The sequence below is a fragment of the Dermochelys coriacea genome, chromosome 20 (genome assembly GCF_009764565.3).
Source record: "Dermochelys coriacea isolate rDerCor1 chromosome 20, rDerCor1.pri.v4, whole genome shotgun sequence".
Taxonomy (NCBI): Eukaryota; Metazoa; Chordata; order Testudines; family Dermochelyidae; genus Dermochelys; species Dermochelys coriacea.
In genome coordinates, this window is record NC_050087.2 from 9,178,499 (window position 1) to 9,196,429 (window position 17,931).

General features: G+C 45.8%; 1 protein-coding gene across 1 annotated transcript in view; it reads left to right on the forward strand.

Moving 5' to 3' along the window:
* The window catches only part of LOC119845833 (cAMP-dependent protein kinase catalytic subunit alpha-like), a 175,895-nt gene that overhangs the window by 29,398 nt on the left and 128,566 nt on the right, over positions 1-17,931 (forward strand). The window contains 2 exon segments of the mRNA XM_043506783.1: positions 6,641-6,651; positions 11,699-11,713. The gene's annotated coding sequence lies outside the window, so the exon portion shown is untranslated.

A 17,931-nucleotide genomic window follows, 5' to 3' on the forward strand; every position in this document is an offset into this window, starting at 1 on the left:
TGTGTAACTATTGTGTGCTATTACCAAAAACTGAAAAAATGTACAATGTGCCTAATATTTTGGAAAATCCCTTGAATATGTTAAAAGCGATACATCAGAACACACTTTATGTTAAAAGGCCTTGTTATACTAATGCATCCGATGAAGTGATCTGTAGCTCACAAAAGCTTATGCTCAAATAAATTTGTCAGTCTCTAAGGTGCCACAAGTACTCCTTTTCTTTTTGTGATACTAATATTTCACACCTGTAAACAGTATTGGAACTTTTCACAGGGGAAAAGACATTCCAAGCCTAATGTGCTGTATGAAACGGGAAACTGAGGCACACTACCATATTGCTTTCACGGCTAAATGCCAAGATTCCTGTACTATAAACAACAGTAATATCTACATTAACTTGATGTTAATTGGGTTCCAGACATTTGCTAAAGCTTGTATGGATAAAGTAACTATGTTCTTTAGCTCTTGGCAAGATCACATGAGACATACAGGAACCATGCTGCAAGAGCAGATCCAATCCACTATTGTTCTATTCAAGTTTTACCTTGAGTTTGTAAAGAGATTCAATCATGTTATTGAACATGACTTTAATGAACCATTTCTTTATACGCTGGTACAGCTTCTAACCCAATACTAGCCGAGGTAAGCCAGAACCAAGGATGGAAAGCTCTTGGGATGCAGTCAGTGATGTTTGTGTCATCCCTTCCTGCATCAATTTTGCATTGGGGGGTGTGACGTTATTGACATAATGTGTAACCATATAGATCACTGTTGCTCCCACTGTTATATATTTGCAGTAAATATTGTACAAAGGTTGTCGTGTAAGGTGTCTATGGACAAGGTTATGGTTTATTGGTTATGATTTTCTATCTGTATGCATGCATCATTTTTGTGTTTAAAGTTACAAGTATTGGCTCTATACTGTCTGTCTTTCAAACTTGTGCTATGCTTCTGGGTGACACCCCAGACACGTTGGTGTCAGCTCTGCCTAGCCTGCTTGATGGCCTATTAAGGACCATCAGCTATTGAACTGACCCATTGAGAGAAGGCAGATACACCTTGTGACTCAGCAAGGAATGCAGGGACATGCCTATGGACAGAACTCTGAGGTTTTTCCATGCCACGTGATGGGCAGCTTGTCTTTGGGACAAAGAAAGCAGAGACCATATGGCAAGAGACTATAAAAAGCTGCTGCAGTTCCTCCATCTTGTCTTCAATCTTGCTTCTGACTTTGCTTCAAACTGAAGCTCTGGAACAAAGGACTGAATGACCCATCCCAGCTGTGGATGTATTCCAGAGACTTGATTTAAATCTGCAGTTTATTACATCGCTGTTACAAGCCTGAACCAAGAACTTTGCCATTACTGTATGTAATTGATTCCATTTAACCAATTCTAGCTCTCGTCTATATCTTTTTCCTTTTATGAATAAACCTTTAGATTTTAGATTCTAAAGGATTGGCAACAGCGTGATTTGTGGGTAAGATCTGATTTGTATATTGACTTGGTCCTTTGGGACTGAGAGAATCTTTTTTCTTCTACTGGGGTATTGGTTTTCATAACCATTCATCCCCATAACAAGTGGCACTGGTGGGGATACTGGGAAACTGGAGAGTCTAAGGGAATTGCTTGTGTGACTTGCGGTTAGCCAGTGGGGTGAAACCGAAGTCTTCTCTGTTGGGCTGGTTTAGTTTGCCTTACTAGTAAAGGAACTTCAGCCTTGGGCTGTATCTGCCCTGCTTTACGCAATTTGTCCTGAATTGGCACTCTCAGTTGGGTCCCACCAGAACCAGCATCATTACACACGCGAGAAGAACTACGAGGTTATAGAGAAAGAAGCACTTGCGGTGAAATGGGCCTGTGATGCCCTGGGGTACTACCTTCTCAGGGCCTCATTTCCACTAGGCACAAACCATGCACCACTCCAGTGGTTAACCAAAATGAAAAACAACAACGCTAGATTACTGTGCTGGTACCTGGCGTTACAGCCCTCTGCTTTCACCATCCGGCATAGGGCTGGCAAAGACCACGCAAATGCAGACTTTCTGTCCCATCTAGGAGGTATGGAAGAGTCTGGCCCTGACGAGCGGGAGACAGACTTGAGGGGGGTTGTTTGTGTATTGAGGTGGTGTGGTTCTCTGCCACTCTGGAGAGAGACAAGTCCCTCCAGGCACCAGAGTGGGCAGAGCCAGGGAGCTCTGAGTCCTCCAGAGGGTCATGCATGGCACCCCAGACCTCACTGAGAGAGCAGCCGCTGGAGAGGCCAGACGCCTCCGACTTAGCTCACAATTCGGAAACCCCAGCAGCCTGCGGTAAGCCCAAGGACTGGCCCGACCTGCTCCGTGCCAGCTACACGGAGCAGTTGTCGAGCCTGCCCCGCGCCAGCTACCCAGAGGAGTTGCCGAGTCTACCCCTCGCTAGCTATCCCGAAGAACCCACGGTGCTGGACTCCCCTGAGGACACCACCCGGACCCAGGTACCTCAAGAGGGGAAGTCTGGAAGTAGCCCGGGGGCAGCCTACCCTACTCTGGCTGCAGCACTACCAGAACCCATGTCAGCGTGTTGTAGCCAGGATCCCCACTGACGCAGCAGCGGGTCTTCTGCCGCTGCTAGGACCCTGGGCTGGGATGCAGTGGAGTGGGAGGGCCTGAGTCCCCTGTGCCACCCAATTCACAGGTAGCAGTCTCCCACTCTCCCAGGCCCTTTGAAACCTTGGGCCTGGGCTTGCTATTATATACTGTTGTTGCTTAGCTCCTGCCTGAGTGCCTGACTCACCAGTGCCCTGCCCTGACGTAGGGCCTGGGCTTACTGTGTTTATTTCTACCATCACAAAGGTCACAGAGGAAGACTCCTGCAGCCAGACTAATTCCCCGCAAGACCTTTTCCCCAATTTAGTGAGGCAGTGTGGTTCCCCATCGCCCCAGAGAGAGACGAGCCCGGCTAACCTCTCTATAGGGGCCTAAAGTCCTTAAGTATCTATTCATTCAGAGTTGTGGTGATCGAATCCACCTGCTAACTACAGACTTTTGAAGTCTGTTTGAAACAAAGAGTTAGGATGGTATAAAAACTTCAGTCCTCTTTCAACAGAAACTATCTTGAATTGAATTGCTGCTGGACTGCAAGAGGAGGTATGCTCCCTGTTTTTAACTCTGAAAATATATATTATATAATATCACTCTTTGGCCATGCTGTCCTTACTAAATAATGGTACCTATCTTTATTGCAGTGTGATCTGTTGTCTTTGTGTAAAAGAGACCCATTTACAGCAAAAAGCTGAAATGTATGTTGTAGAATCATGTGGGGGACGGGGAGAACCCCTAAAAATCTGTTTACAATTTAAAAAAAAAACAGGAATGGTTCAGATGTGTTTGAGTACAATAGAGCTGACCCACCCTCTTAATCTGCATGATTTTAACCACACCCCCACTAAATAGCCAGGGTGACTGAGATTACCCACTCTTGTTGCCATCAGGGTTAATCGTATCAGTGATGAGTAATTACATTTGATGGGTGTACACCCACAGTAAAGGAGGTGGGTGGGTGAGGATGGTGAGTTCTGATTAATATGAAATGAAATAAAACCTCAGGAGTTAGCAGATGCTATTGGACAGTTTAAATATGAACCCAGGTGTTGGTAGAACTCTATAGGTCACTCTTTCTAGGAACTCAAAGTCATTAAAATAATATATTTACAAAAATAAACAAGAGTCTAACGCAAAACTGAAATGTTTCACGGGTTCACTAACCTCCACCAAACTTTAAAACAAGCATTTGCTCTGAAGACAATCAAACATTTGAAAGCTGTGGGTATTTGTTGGGTGCTTACTATGGTTATAATACACCCATTTTATTTCAAAAACAACCCTCAAACTTTAAGCATGAAAGAAACATGTTTAAAAAACAAACAAACAAGCCCCAAGACATTCATTGATATCTGCAAGGGGCCCCACACTTGGGAATGGGTACAGTAACATTAAGGATTGTTATGTATGGTGATTTACTGTTTAATACTGTAAGTAGGCCCCAAAGAAAAATGTATTTAAACTAAAAGAAAAAAAAATTAGCCAAAAGCAGCCCAGTTGTGCAGACAACTTAGTTCCCCCACCCCAGGTCACAAAAGGGAATGTTAGAGAAGGGGGACCTAAAATGGTTTTTAAAAGTTGGTTTTAAAAATCAGTTTGGTTCTTATTCTGCAAAAAAAAAAAAAAGTGTTTTGTTTTGTTTTGTTTTTTAAATGGGGTTGTGTCATAAATATAAAGGGAAGGGTAAACGCCTTTAAAATCCCTCCTGCCCAGAGGAAAAACTCTTTCACCTGTAAAGGGTTAAGAAGCTCGGATAACCTCACTGGCACCTGACCACAATGACCAATGATACTTTCAAAGCTGGAGGCGGGGAGAAACAAAGGGTCTGTGTCTGTCTGTATAATGCTTTTGCCAGGGATAGAACAGGAATGGAGTCTTAGAAGTTAGTAAGTAATCTAGCTAGATATGCATTAGATTCTGTTTGTTTAAATGGCTGAGAAAATAAGCTGTGCTGAATGGAATGGATATTCCCATCTTTGGGTCTTTTTGTAACTTAAGGTTTTGCCTAGAGGGATTCTCTGTGTTTTGAATCTGATTACCCTGTAAGATATTTACCATCCTGATTTTACAGGGGTGATTCTTTTTACCTTTTCTTCTATTAAAATTCTTCTTTTAAGAAACTGAATGCTTTTTCATTGTTCTTAAGATCCAAGGGTTTGGGTCTGTGATCACCTATGCAAATTGGTGAGGATTTTTATCAAACCTTTCCTAGGAAGGGGGATGCAAGGTTTTGGTGAGGATTTTTGGGGGAAAGATGTTTCCAAACGGGCTCTTTCCTAATAAAATAAAACGGGTTAGACATTTGGTGGTGGCAGCAAAAGTCCAAGGGCAATAGGTAAAATAGTTTGTACCTAATAGGGGAAGTTTTAACCTAAGCTGGTAAAAGTAAGCTTAAGAGGTTTTCATGCAGGTCCCCACATCTGTACTCTAGAGTTCAGAGTGGGGAAGGAACCTTGACAGGTTGTTTGTCTTCTTAAAAGAGTTGGCTTTAATGTTTAAATTGTTAGTGATTCAGGGACCTAGATAAGTGTGGGTGTTTAAAAATGTATTTTGTTGACAACTGTTGGTTTGGTGTTTTAAACTGCTGGGGTAGTGAGTTTGTGCAAAACATAGGTGTGGTTTTTTTTAAAAAAGTATATTGCTGGGTTTTTTAAAAAAAGAATATGGCTGCAAACTATTGGTTTGGTGTGTTTCAAACTAACGGGGATTTCTGTGCAAAATGTGTTTTAAAATGGATTTTAAAAGTTGGTTTTAAAGCAGTTTGGTTTTTATTTTGCAAAATGAGATGTTTTTAAAAACGTCTGTGGGGTGGTTTTTTTTAAAGCGGTAGAAATAAATACAAAACCTGTGTTTGTTGTACAGCCTGAAATGGATTATTTTGTTTTAAAGCTATGACTTTTTAAATAAAATACTCATTAGGGTGTTTGAATGAACAGAAATGGACACTGTGCAGAGTCAAGCACAGGAGTTTATTATGCACAGCGCTGGTGGAGTGTCACTTTGCTTATCAGGCTCAGAGATATTGCAAAACAATTGATTACAATAGATTATATAGGGTGCTCATTGGGTGGAGAGAAACGAGGGGAATGGGATCTTCCAAGCCCCTGGATAGGTTCTAGCAGCAAGACAAGATAAGCACAATAACCCAGTGGTCTAAAAGATTACATAATGGCTCCGCCCATGGTTCAAATTAACATATTTCTAACACACAGGTAATTACCCTTAAACTATTTCTATTAAAATGTATAGGTTAAATCCTAATTTTGGGGTCCAGGGGAATGAGGTAGCAGCTCTCTGTTGGCCAACAGGTACATTCCTGGAGATTTTTAAAGCAAAAAAGCAGTAATTAGTACTTAACAATAACAATTGTTTATAGTTTTACCCTTGCATTTCTGTGGGCTAGGATTGGCATACATCTGTGAGGGGAGGATGTCCTAACTCATGTCAATCTTATTAGGCCTCTCCCCGAACTCTGTCTAGAATCTGAGGGTTATTGTACCACTATCTTCTACCTGCATTAGGGAGTTAGCTTTGAGGCTTTTCTCAGTGCTTCATGTGTCTATAACTCGCGGTCAGGACACCCAATTACATTCGGAGTTACGCTGACTCCGCTCACTAACTTGAAACACACAAGGTTGTCTGTTTACCCCAGCTTTATCTTAGCCATGTATTGTTCTCTGTTAGCTAGCCCTCATCCAGGCCTATATGAAAAGTTCTTAACAGAAACTGTAGTTAAGATTTTACATTCACATTAAATGGATTATGGCCCTTCAGTCCCTCCTCTTGACCCTAGAGTTCCCTAACCCACCAGATCAAATATAATAATTTTAACCTTTTCAGCTTACTTCAGAGTCGCCAGTAAAGTATCCGCACCATCAGGAATGTCAGGATGGACACTACTCGCATAATTTGGAAGAATAGCACCCAGATCCATCCCCAGGGGATCTCATCACCTGAGATAGCATTACCCATTGATTTAACCTCCACTGCCAGATTCTGTGCCTCAGAGTACTTAACACCGGCCTGACCTATGGTCTCCCCTATCGGAGTGTACCTCAGACAGCCTTCCCCAACGTGTCTCTGGGCCTCGGCCACCAACTCCTCGATCTTTGCCTGCAGGGCCTGTAGACCCTCCTCTAGATACTTACTGCTGTAGTGCCATTCCAAATCCCATGTTAGGTTACCCGTCATTGGCGGAGTACAGTGGAGCCCTGTCCCGTCAACAGTCATGGTTGCCCTTCGGGGGATTGTCATGTGCACAGATGGATGTGTAAAGGGGCAGGGCTTTCCATTTAACTCGATGGAGTGGTTCTGGGCAGTGTCACACCAGTAGGTACCATTCATCTGGACCAGCTCTGTGTGCACCAGTTTCTCAGTGACAGCCACCTCGAACCTAGACAGATTTGTTAGAACATAAGGGCATATACATAGAATTTCCTTATCAGAGTGGGTGCAACATTCACTAGGGTACAATGCTTTCCCAGCGACCTCAGAATATGCAATGTCTTCTATTTTAGTAACATGACCGCTCCTCCATACTGGCAGGGAGGTCACCATTCTAGCTCATTGTGAGTGAGGGATTCCCAGAAGCACTAGGAGACTGAAGATTATGCTGTGACCTGCCCAAACCAGTCTTTGGACTCTCATTGATTCTCTGTTTCCCCATTCCCATCGAGAGGTACTGGGGAGATGGGATCCCACCACTTCCATAAGGGCTGGGTGGACCCAGCTGTCCAGGAGATTGGTTATAATTCCCTGTTTGGTGATGGTCAGTGCTTGCCCTGGTCTCCAACACCTTTCCTCCGATTCCTTTATTTTGGTACCATTTATTAACAGGCTGGTGAATTCTTGACCCAGGTATTTTGTTGTATCCAATGAGGTGGATACAGAGTTTGACAGATCCTTTAAGCTGTCTAGGATCAGTTGACTGCCCCTATTAGTATCCAATCCTCCCTGGGCATTAGATATTATGACATCTGCCAGCCTTGATTCAAGTCAGTTCCTCCTCTTGGTTTGGTGTGCTATGGCATAGATGTTGCCAACAGAGTTACGTGCACCAAACCACCCTGCAATAGTATCTACTAACCCCCTTCTCTGTCTAGTTAGGCGCTCACCAATTTGATTTGTCAGGCTAGTAATGTTCCTACCCATTCGAGGCCTGACCCTTGCACATTGTCTATTTACTTTCTCTAAGGGGATGTGCACCTTGACCCTGTAGGTGTGGAATACCACTGAGGTGAGGACCAGTAACATTGGTCCTATCATTACCAATCCTGGCTCTGGAAGAAGGAATTTGTTCAGGGCATAACACATAGTCGGGTGGTTCCACCCTGTCTTTGATAACTCAGTTAATTGTTCCCAGCTGTGGACATTCTAGTTCGGGCCATTGTTCAACAAATGTCCACCATGCTCCCAGGGTTACCTCCATCCGTGCCTTAAGTGGTAGGCCCCACCCAGAGTCAACAGGCCCAACCTCCACAGGCACTGTGCCGGTATAATTGGCACATGACCTTTTATGAGTACTTGGTTTCTTCACTACATAGTCCTTCGCAAATTCCAGTCCAGAGGCCTGTGTGTTTTGTTCAATGCCTGTATTGTTGCAGTATGCAAGGTAGTTATGTTTAAATGACGGAAAGCCAAGACCTTGTTTTCCCCTTCACTATTAGTATGCAGCTGTCCGCCTTTAAAGGTAATCTGGATGCTGGTTGCATTAATTTAGACACTCTCTGTCTGAGAGTACCACGACATGATTTGATAGTGTCTTTCATTATAAGTGGGATCCCATGCAATTCCATGTTTCCCGCCAAATGCTTCCATAAAATTCCATAATTTCTGACACTTGACACCAACGAACAACTGGGCAGTCAGCTGTTATTAGAATTGTGATGATACTAGTCTCCCTATTGACATAATCAACAGTGTATGATTTTATTTGAATCATCTTATGTTCTGATTGCTCATGTCCTAACCATAGTTCTACCTTTACCTCTGGCCAGACTGGTTTACTGGTTACTGCACGTGTCCTGCAAAAGCTAAGCATTTCTTTAGTACGGCAATTAAAGCGAAGCAAAACCGGAGGAGGGGGGTTAGTGACCCATTCCCAGTCCTCCCTTTCACATGGCACGCTACTTGCATCCTCCATCATGCACCACAGGGGCAGCAGGAGCCACAGCAGGAATCCCCTCATGGTCACCCTTCAGTCCCTCCTCTTTTTGCTCAAACTCCTGACTAGCAAATAGGTAATAGTGGCATCCACGGCTGGGACTAAAGGTGACTCCAGGATGTTTCTTAACGCATGAGTGGGGGGCCGACCGTGCAGTATGTTAATAGACATGGGAGCCTCAATATCGATAACCAGCCAAGACTTCCCCCTTACCTGTCAAACCATATGTAAGCCAAATCTGGGTTTGCCCCAAGCAGGGAGACACAAATTGCGGCATAGATCTCCTTAAGGAACTGGGGGGGAGGTGGTAATCAACCCCAGAGCCAGAAGCATTGAATGGGCCAGAGGGTCCAAGCAGGAAAGACCATCTCAAAATATAGCCATGATTGCTAGTAGTAAGGCAATAATACCAGAGTGGGGGGGAAGTCCAGTGGAGACACTGTGTTCCCTTGACCCTGAAGTTTGAGCAACAGATCAACAAGATTGTAGGATAGTGAACATGGAGCCTACAGTTGTAGGAGGACCAACTCACAACTCACAAGGCTCATAGGCAGTACCCAATTAAAGCAGAAGCCTTAGAGGCAGTTAAAAACATAGCTCCTGCTGCCCCTGTGGTGCATGATGGAGGACACAGTCTCGCTACGGGATGGACGGTTTTCCTCCCACTCGCTCTGGCACAGTGGGAAGACCCGACCATACACGTGCTGCCACTGGAATGGACAACCCCTGCGCAGACGCTGAACAAGATCTCCTGTAGTCTCTGTGGCGGGGAGAGTTCTGAGGGAATAGAATGTTGGGGTTGGCTCTGGCGGGAAAAGCTGGTTCTGTCCGGTTTGAGCCAGGGGAATCCAGCGTCTTAACTGTAAACGAGTCAGCTTACAAAGATGGAGTCCAAGGGTCACAGTTCATATACTCCATGTTGGATTTCATTAAACCAGAAGGTCCTGAGCCTCACATCCGTATATTGTGTCCACTGTGCCTAGAAATAGTAGAGAAAGGTTTCTTTATTGGGGTGTCATTTGTTGTTTTCTCAAATACCAAGGGAGGTTTTCTGGATCTGAGCTTCAAGCTCCTAAACCGGTCATTGATTATCAGTTTGTTTATGCTTTTATTTCTCCCCCTATTTTACCCAGTTTCTGTATCTTTGGCCTTAATACGCTTACCTCTGTTTGTACTATATTGCTTTGTCTTCTCTTTATTTTCACTGTACCACATAGGGAGGGAGGGACACACCTATTGTCAGCTAGCTAATCTAACTGGTGACAGACACAGAAAAGAGTGGAGTCTGCCCATCTGAGAAAAGGGGTTTTCCTTTTCTATTTTCCCCCTCCTCTACCATTTCTAGAGTTTTCCCTTTTGAAGAGTTATCTTATTCCCCTTGAGGTAACAATAGCCACTGGATCACCCTTCTCCACATTCTTGTAGACCCCCTCAAAGAATTCTAGTCGATTGGTGTCTGATGATTCTGTTCTTTCCTATAGTTTCAACAATTTGCCTGGTACTGAACTCAGGCTTAACAGGGATCACATCTTGAGACTTTTTAAAAATTCACTGTCACATTAGCTATCTCATACAGAGGCTGATTTAAACGCTAGGTTACATACCACAGCACTTACATACCATAAGTCTGTCTGGATGTCTCGTGAGATCTGCAACCTCTGCACCAGGCAGGCAATTTACCATGCAGTTCTCCCAGTCATCACAAACTCAGCAGCTTATATGTCTATTGATTGAATCCCCCATTACTATTACCTGGCTTTTCTTTGCAAGTGGGGTTTCCACCTCAGGAGGGGTAGCCTCAGTGTGAGAGGATATCATGACTTCATCTGGAAGGTGGGTCCCAACTATGGAATCGTCTCCTTCTGGTCCAGCTCAATGGTCTTCTTCCCCAAAACTTCCACCCTCCTCACCAGTGTAGAGGCTGTCAGACTGGGGGCGGGACCACTCTACTGCATCCCTAAAAGTCTCCCCTATGTACCTCGCTGTCTCCCTTGGCTCCACCAGTTCAGCCCCTCTGGTCTCCTGGTCTCTGAGGGCCAGTGCCCACATATACTACCTGCACACAGGGCTGGTAATCATACATGCTGCATTCAATGCAATCAACTGGAGAGCCTCACACTGCTGCTGCACTTCTGCCTGGTTTATTTTTACTCTTCCAGGAGGGGGGTTAGTTTGTTTTGTTTTGGGGGAGGGGGTTATTGGCCTGAGTTTACAGTATGTTTGTTAGATGTACTTGTCTCTCACACCCACTCTCTAAACTTCCTTGCAAAACTCCCGTTTGCTAACCTAACATCTGATTTATATTGCCTGCTGCCTATTGCGCCCCACCCTCCCTTGCCGGGTCAAGCACGATGCTAGCAAAGGAGAGTGAAGAGTATCTGCAGGTCCTCAGAGATTGTCAAGCTGAGAATACCTTCTGTTTCGCCTGGTTCACCAACTCCAGTGATATCGCTATGGTAACTACAGTCAGTGCTTCATGGGATTGTTGTGTCCAAAGTTAGCAGAAGTCAGGAATTAACATCCCGGGAGTCAGGGGGAATGGACAGACCCAAGCATGTGACTGACCCCATTCGGCTGGGTCAGAGCCCTGCCTATGGCCCACTCTACCTCATAGAATCATAGAAGATTAGGGTTGGAAGAGACCTCAGGAGATCCAGTCCAACTCCCTGCTCAAAGCAGGACCAACACCAACTAAATCATCCCAGCCAGGGCTTTGTCAAGCTGGGCCTTAAAAACCTTTAAAGATAGAGATTCCACCACCTCCCTAGGTAACCCATTCCAGTGCTTCACCACCCTCCTAGTGAAATACATTTTCATAATATCCAAACTAGAACTCCCCCACTGCAACTAGAGACAATTGCTCCTTGTTCTGTCATCTGCCACCACTCAGAACAGCCTAGCTCCATCCTCTTTGGAAGCCCCCCTCCAGGTAGTTGAAGGCTGCTATCAAATCTCCCCTCCCCCCACTCTTCACTTCTGCAGACTAAATAAGCCCACTTCTCTCAGCCTCCCCTCATAAGTTATTCGCCCTAGTCCCCTAACGCTTTTTGTTGCCCTCCGCTGGACTCTCTCCGATTTGTCCACATCCTTTCTGTTGTGGGGGGCCCAAAACCAGACGCAACACTCCAGATGTGACCTCACCAGTACCGAATAGAGGGGAATCATCACTTCTCTCGATTTGCTGCCAATGCTTCTACTAATGCAGCCCAGTATGCCTCCGTACATGCTACATCCCAAATGCACTGGGGTTCATCCAAACCTGATCCCAGCTCCTTGTTAGGTGTGATGGGAGCTTCCCCAGAGATTAATGCAATAAAAGGCATCATTGCATCTGCGCATCAGCGCCAGCCCCTGCTGAGCACTAGAGAGTGTATCCGTGCTGCGCAGTATTGTGCCCCCATGCACTGCCACGCTGGCCTCTGCCATGCATGACAGCTCCTGATTGCTGGCTGGGTATTGTGCTGCCCAGGTGCAATAACCTAACCCTGTCCCGGCAGAGCGGGGTTTGCCTGCACTCCTGGCCAGCCAATCCTGGCTGCTCAGCCACTGACTGGAACCGGGCTGGGCAGCAAAAAGGGTTTCACTGGCAGGTTTGTTTCAGATGTTTGGAAAGTACTTCAAGCCATCCGAGCGCATGGACTTCCTCCTCACTGCTATCAACGGCATGAGAGATGCCAGCGTCTACGACTTGGTGGCGGCTGGGCACATGCTACATGCAATCCTGGAGGTCCCCAGCCCAAGCTTCAAGAGGATAAGAGCTGCAGTGAGAAAACCCTGCTGGGGGAGCCCATCCGTGGGTGGCTGTCTCTGGGTGCTAGATGTTATTGGGGGGCAGGTCTTTGGCCTATGCAATGCGGGGGCTCAGTCTAGGTGATCTCCATGGCTGCTTGTGGCCTTGCGGTCTATGAATCGATAGCCCAGGAACTGGTCCTGTGCTCTAGATCTAGGGATGGATCTGGGAGGGCCGATGGCTCTCGGGTGCGGCAGGTCCCAGGCACCCTAGATCAATAGCAGCATGAGGACGCAAAGCCCCCATCTCCCCATTTCCCTTCCAGGTGTTGGAGGCTGTGAGGAGCATGTACCAAAACCTGGACTCCATCAGCGAGCCGCTGGCCCAGCAGGAGCTGCTCAGGGCCCTTGTCCTGCTGGGCGACCATTACAGCGAGGAGGTGGTCATAAACCTGCTGGGCTGCTCACTGTCGTGTGACAGGTACGGGGCTGGGGCTGCTGCCGCTTGTGCTCTGGGTCCTCCGGACTGGTCCCGCTGCCAGGGACAGGGGAGTGCAGAACCTTCCAGAGATCTCCTGCTCCCTGCAGAGCTGCTGCTTCTCCTGGAGGGTTTTGCAGGCTGGCTTGCCATGGATACAGGCCAGCCTGCAAAACACTGTATGTCATCCCTCAGCCTCCCCTGAGGCTGACACTCTGACCCGGTCCCCATGCAGCCTGCACCAGCTAATGGGGGCCTTGCTGCAGCAGGAGGGCAACAAAGGGCAGGCCGGTGGGGGGAGACCCAGCAGGTGTGCTGGTGCTTGCGGGGTGCAGGAGGCTGTCAGGGCTCTGACCAAGTGCCATTGGCTCTCTCCCTTTGCAGCGTTGCTGCGAGATGTGGAGGATGCTGATATCCCACCCCAAGACCACAGAAAAGGTCCTATGGGAGCCGCTTAACAGGCTGCAGGAGCAGCCTCTGTGTCAGCATCACAACATCTGTCAGAAGGAGGCTAGCGTCGCCCCCTTCGCCATAAGTACCAGCCCCTGCAGCAAGGGAAGGAGCGCTGTGTGTCCAAATTACAGGCTGAGGGTGTCTCTCAGTCTCCCACTAGGTATAGTCATTGGGCCAAAGAGAAAGAGCGTGACTCTAGCCAGTGGTATAGTCATCATAGAATATCAGGGTTGGAAGGGACCTCAGGAGGTCATCTAGTCCAACCCCCTGCTCAAAGCAGGACCAATCCCCAACTAAATCATCCCAGCCAGGGCTTTGTCAAGCCTGACCTTAAAAACCTCTAAGGAAGGAGATTCCACCACTTCCCTAGGTAACCCATTCCAGTGCTTCACCACCCTCCTAGTGAAAAAGTTTTTCCTAATATCCAACCTAAACCTCCCCCACTGCAACTTGAGATCATTACTCCTTGTTCTGTCATCTGCTACCACTGAGAACAGTCTAGATCCATCCTCTTTGAAACTCCCCTTTAGGTACTTGAAAGGAGCTATCAAATCTCCCCTCATTCTTCTCTTCTGCAGACTAAACAATCCCAGTTTCCTCAGCCTCTCCTTGTAAGTCATGAGCTCCAGCCCCCTAAGCATTTTTGTTGTCCTCCGCTGGCCTCTTTCCAATTTTTGCACATCCTTCTTGTAGTGTGGTGCCCAAAACTGGACACACTACTCCAGATGAGGCCTCACCAGTGTTGAATAGAGGGGAATGATCACGTCCCTCGATCTGCTGGCAATGCTCCTACTTATACGGCCCAAAATGTCATTAGCCTTCTTGGCAACAAGGGCACACTGTTGACTCGTATCCAGCTTCTCACCCACTGTAACCCCTAGGTCCTTTTCTGCAGAACTGCTGCCTAGACATTCAGTCCCCAGCCTCTAGCGGTGCATGGGATTCTTCGTCCTAAGTGCAGGACTCTGCACTTGTCCTTGTTGAACCTCATCAGATTTCTTTTGGCCCAATCCTCTAATTTGTCTAGGTCCCTCCGTATCCTATCCCTACCCTCCAGCGTATCTACCACTCCTCCCAGTTTAGTGTGATCTGCAAACTTGCTGAGGGTGCAGTCCACACCATCCTCCACATCATTAATGAAGATATTGAACAAAACCGGCCCCAGGACCAACCCTTGGGGCACGCCACTTGATACTGGCTGACAACTAGACATGGAGCCATTGATCACTACCCGCTGAGCCCAATGATCTAGCCAGTTTTCTATCCACCTTATAGTCCATTCATCCAGCCCATACTTCTTTAACTTGCTGGCAAGAATACTGTGGGAGACCGTATCAAAAGCTTTGCTAAAGTCAAGGAATAACATGTTCACGCCTTCCCCTCATCAACAGAGCCAGTTATCTTGTCATAGAAGGCATTTAGATTAGTCAGGCATGACTTGCCCTTGGTGAATCCATGCTGACTGTTCCTGATTACTTTCCTCTCCTCTAAGTGCTTCAGAATTGATTCCTTGAGGACCTGCTCCATGATTTTCCAGGGACTGCTGACTGGCCTGTAGTTCCCCGGATCCTCCTCCTTCCCTTTTTTTTTTAAAGATGGGCACTACATTATCCTTTTTCCAGTCATCCGGAACCTTCCCCAATTGCCATGAGTTTTCAAAGATAATGGGCAATGGCTCTGCAATTACATCTGCCAACTCCTTTAGCACCCTCGGATGCAGCGCATCCGGCCCCATGGATTTGTGCTTGTCCAGCTTTACTAAACGGTCCTGAACCACTTCTTTCTCCACAGAGGGCTGGTCACCTCCTCCCCTTGATGTGCTGCCCAGTGCAGTAGTCTGGAAGCTGACCTTGTTCATGAAGACAGAGGCAAAAAAAGCATTGAGAACATTAGCTTTTTCCACATCCTCTGTCACTAGGTTGCCTCCCTCATTCAGTAAGGGGCCCACACGTTCCTTGACTTTCTTCTTGTTGCTAATATCCCTGAAGAAATCCTTCTTGTTACTCTTAACATCTCTTGCTAGCTGCAACTCCAGGTGTGATTTGGCCTTCCTGATTTCACTCCTGCATGCATGAGCAATATTTTTATACTCCTCCCTGGTCATTTGTCCAATCTTCTACTTCTTGTAAGCTTCTTTTTTGTGTTTAAGATCAGCAAGGATTTCACTGTTAAGCCAAGCTGGTCGCCTGCCATATTTATTATTCTTTCTACACATCGGGAGGCTTTGTTCCTGTAACCTCAATAAGGATTCTTTAAAAAACAGCCAGCTCTCCTTGACTCCTTTCCTCCTCATGTTATTCTCCCAGGGGATCCTGCCCATCAGTTCCCTGAGAGAGTCAAAGTCTGCTTTTCTGAAGTCCAGGGTCCGTATTCTACTGCTCTCCTTTCTTCCTTGTGTCAGGATCCTGAACTCAACCATCTCATGGTCACTGTCTCCCAGGTTCCCATCCACTTTTGCTTCCCCTACTAATTCTTCCCGGTTTGTGAGCAGCAGGTCAAGAAGAGTTCTGCCCCTATTTGGTTCCTCCAGCACTTGCACGGGGAAATTGTCCCCTACGCTTTCCAAAAACTTTCTGGATTGTCTGTGCACCGTTGTATTGCTCTCCCAGCAGATATCGGGGTGATAGAAGTCTCCCATGAGACCTAGGGCCTGTGATCTAGTAACTTCTGTTAATTGCCGGAAGAAAGCCTCCTCCACCTTATCCCCCTGGTCCGGTGGTCTATAGCAGACTCGCACCAGGACATCACCGTTGTTGCTCACACTTCTAAACTTAATCCAGAGACTCTCAGGTTTTTCTGCAGTTTCATACTGGAGCTCTGAGCAGTCATACTGCTCTCTTACTTACAATGCAAGTGGGCCATGATCACTTTGAAGTTGCAACCTGGATTAAACAAAGGCTCTTGAGCATCAGTGAGCAGTCTGTTCCTTATCTAATGAACTCTTGTATTCAGGCTGGTTTACATAGCAGTGTATATTTCATGCCCTCGGGGGCATGGGGTGAGATTTTATTCTGTTAAAATATGGGGCATTTTGCTGAATCATTTACAGGGAGGTGTTTTGCTGAATTATTTCCAGTTCCTTGTCATTCTGTCTCCTTTGATTTCCAGCTTTACAACACGTTTCATACACATTCAGAAGGCTGGACTTTTTAATCGGTTCTCAAGGACCATTTTTCTTACTTTGCTTATCTGTAAATGCTGTTTCTTATCTGTAAATGTAAGTAAACATCAGTTTCACCAGACACACACAAACCAAGGACAGAATATTTCCATCAATAGTAATTGAAATGTACAGACAGGCAAAGTAAGAAAAAAACTCCTTGAGAGCTCATTAGAGTCCTACCTTAAAATGTGTTGTAAAGATGGAGTTAGAGCAGGGCACCTGTTAGGTAACTTTAACTTTTTGAATCTCAACATCTACTGTCTTATTGTCTGCCCCTTCTAGGATTTCCTGCAACTGTGTGAACATTTAAATCACTAACAATTGAAAAAAGTGCTTCAGAATCAACATCAATATTATCTGTCAAGATTATAAAAAAATAAAAATTAAATAGTGCCAAGCCTAGGCACAGAGATCTGTTAGTTTATGTCGGGACAGCGACAGGATTGAGGGGCTAAAAATTACAATGACGGGCCATTAACTGAGTAAATTAGAGCTACTTAGCCTCATAATTTCTACACATCAGGTCAGTGAAGCTAGTTTCTCACCAGGATCCTGTCTATCTGCACCAGTTATCTCTTGGTTTAGGCCACATCTACAGTTTCTGGTTTTTTTGTTTGTTTTTTTTTCTCCACTGATTTGACTATTTCCACAAGGGGGAAGAGGGTGTTTTTCTCCAGAACTAGTTAAATCGGAGAAGCCCCTAGCATAGACCCAGCTATACTGCTGTACAGGTGCCTTTCATCTGGGTAGCTTCTTCCTTTTCTTGTAGGGGCATAACTATACCAAGACAGGTTTCAGAGTAGCAGCCGTGTTAGTCTGTATCCACAAAAAGAACAGGAGTACTTGTGGCACCTTAGAGACTAACAAATTTATTAGAGCATAAGCTTTCCTGGGCTACAGTCCACTTCATTGGATGCATAGAATGGAACATATAGTAAGAAGATATATACATACAGATAAGTAGGAAGTTGCCATACAAACTGTAAGAGGCTAATTAGTTAAGATGAGCTATTATCAGCACGAGAAAAAAACTTTTGTAGTGATAATCAAGATGGCCCATTTAGACAGTTGACAAGAAGGTGTGAGGATACTTAACTTAAGGAAATGTATTCAATATGTGTAATCACCCAGCCACTCCCAGTCTCTATTCAAACCCAAGTTAATTGTATCTGGTTTGCATATAAATTCAAGCTCAGCAATTTCTCATTGGAGTCTGTTTTTGAAGCTTTTCTGTTGCAAAATTGCCACCCTTAAATTTTTTACTGAGTGGCCAGAGAGGTCAAAGTGTACACATTGGCCAAACCGGACAGTCTCTACGCAAAAGAATAAATGGACACAAATCTGACATCAGAAATCATAACATT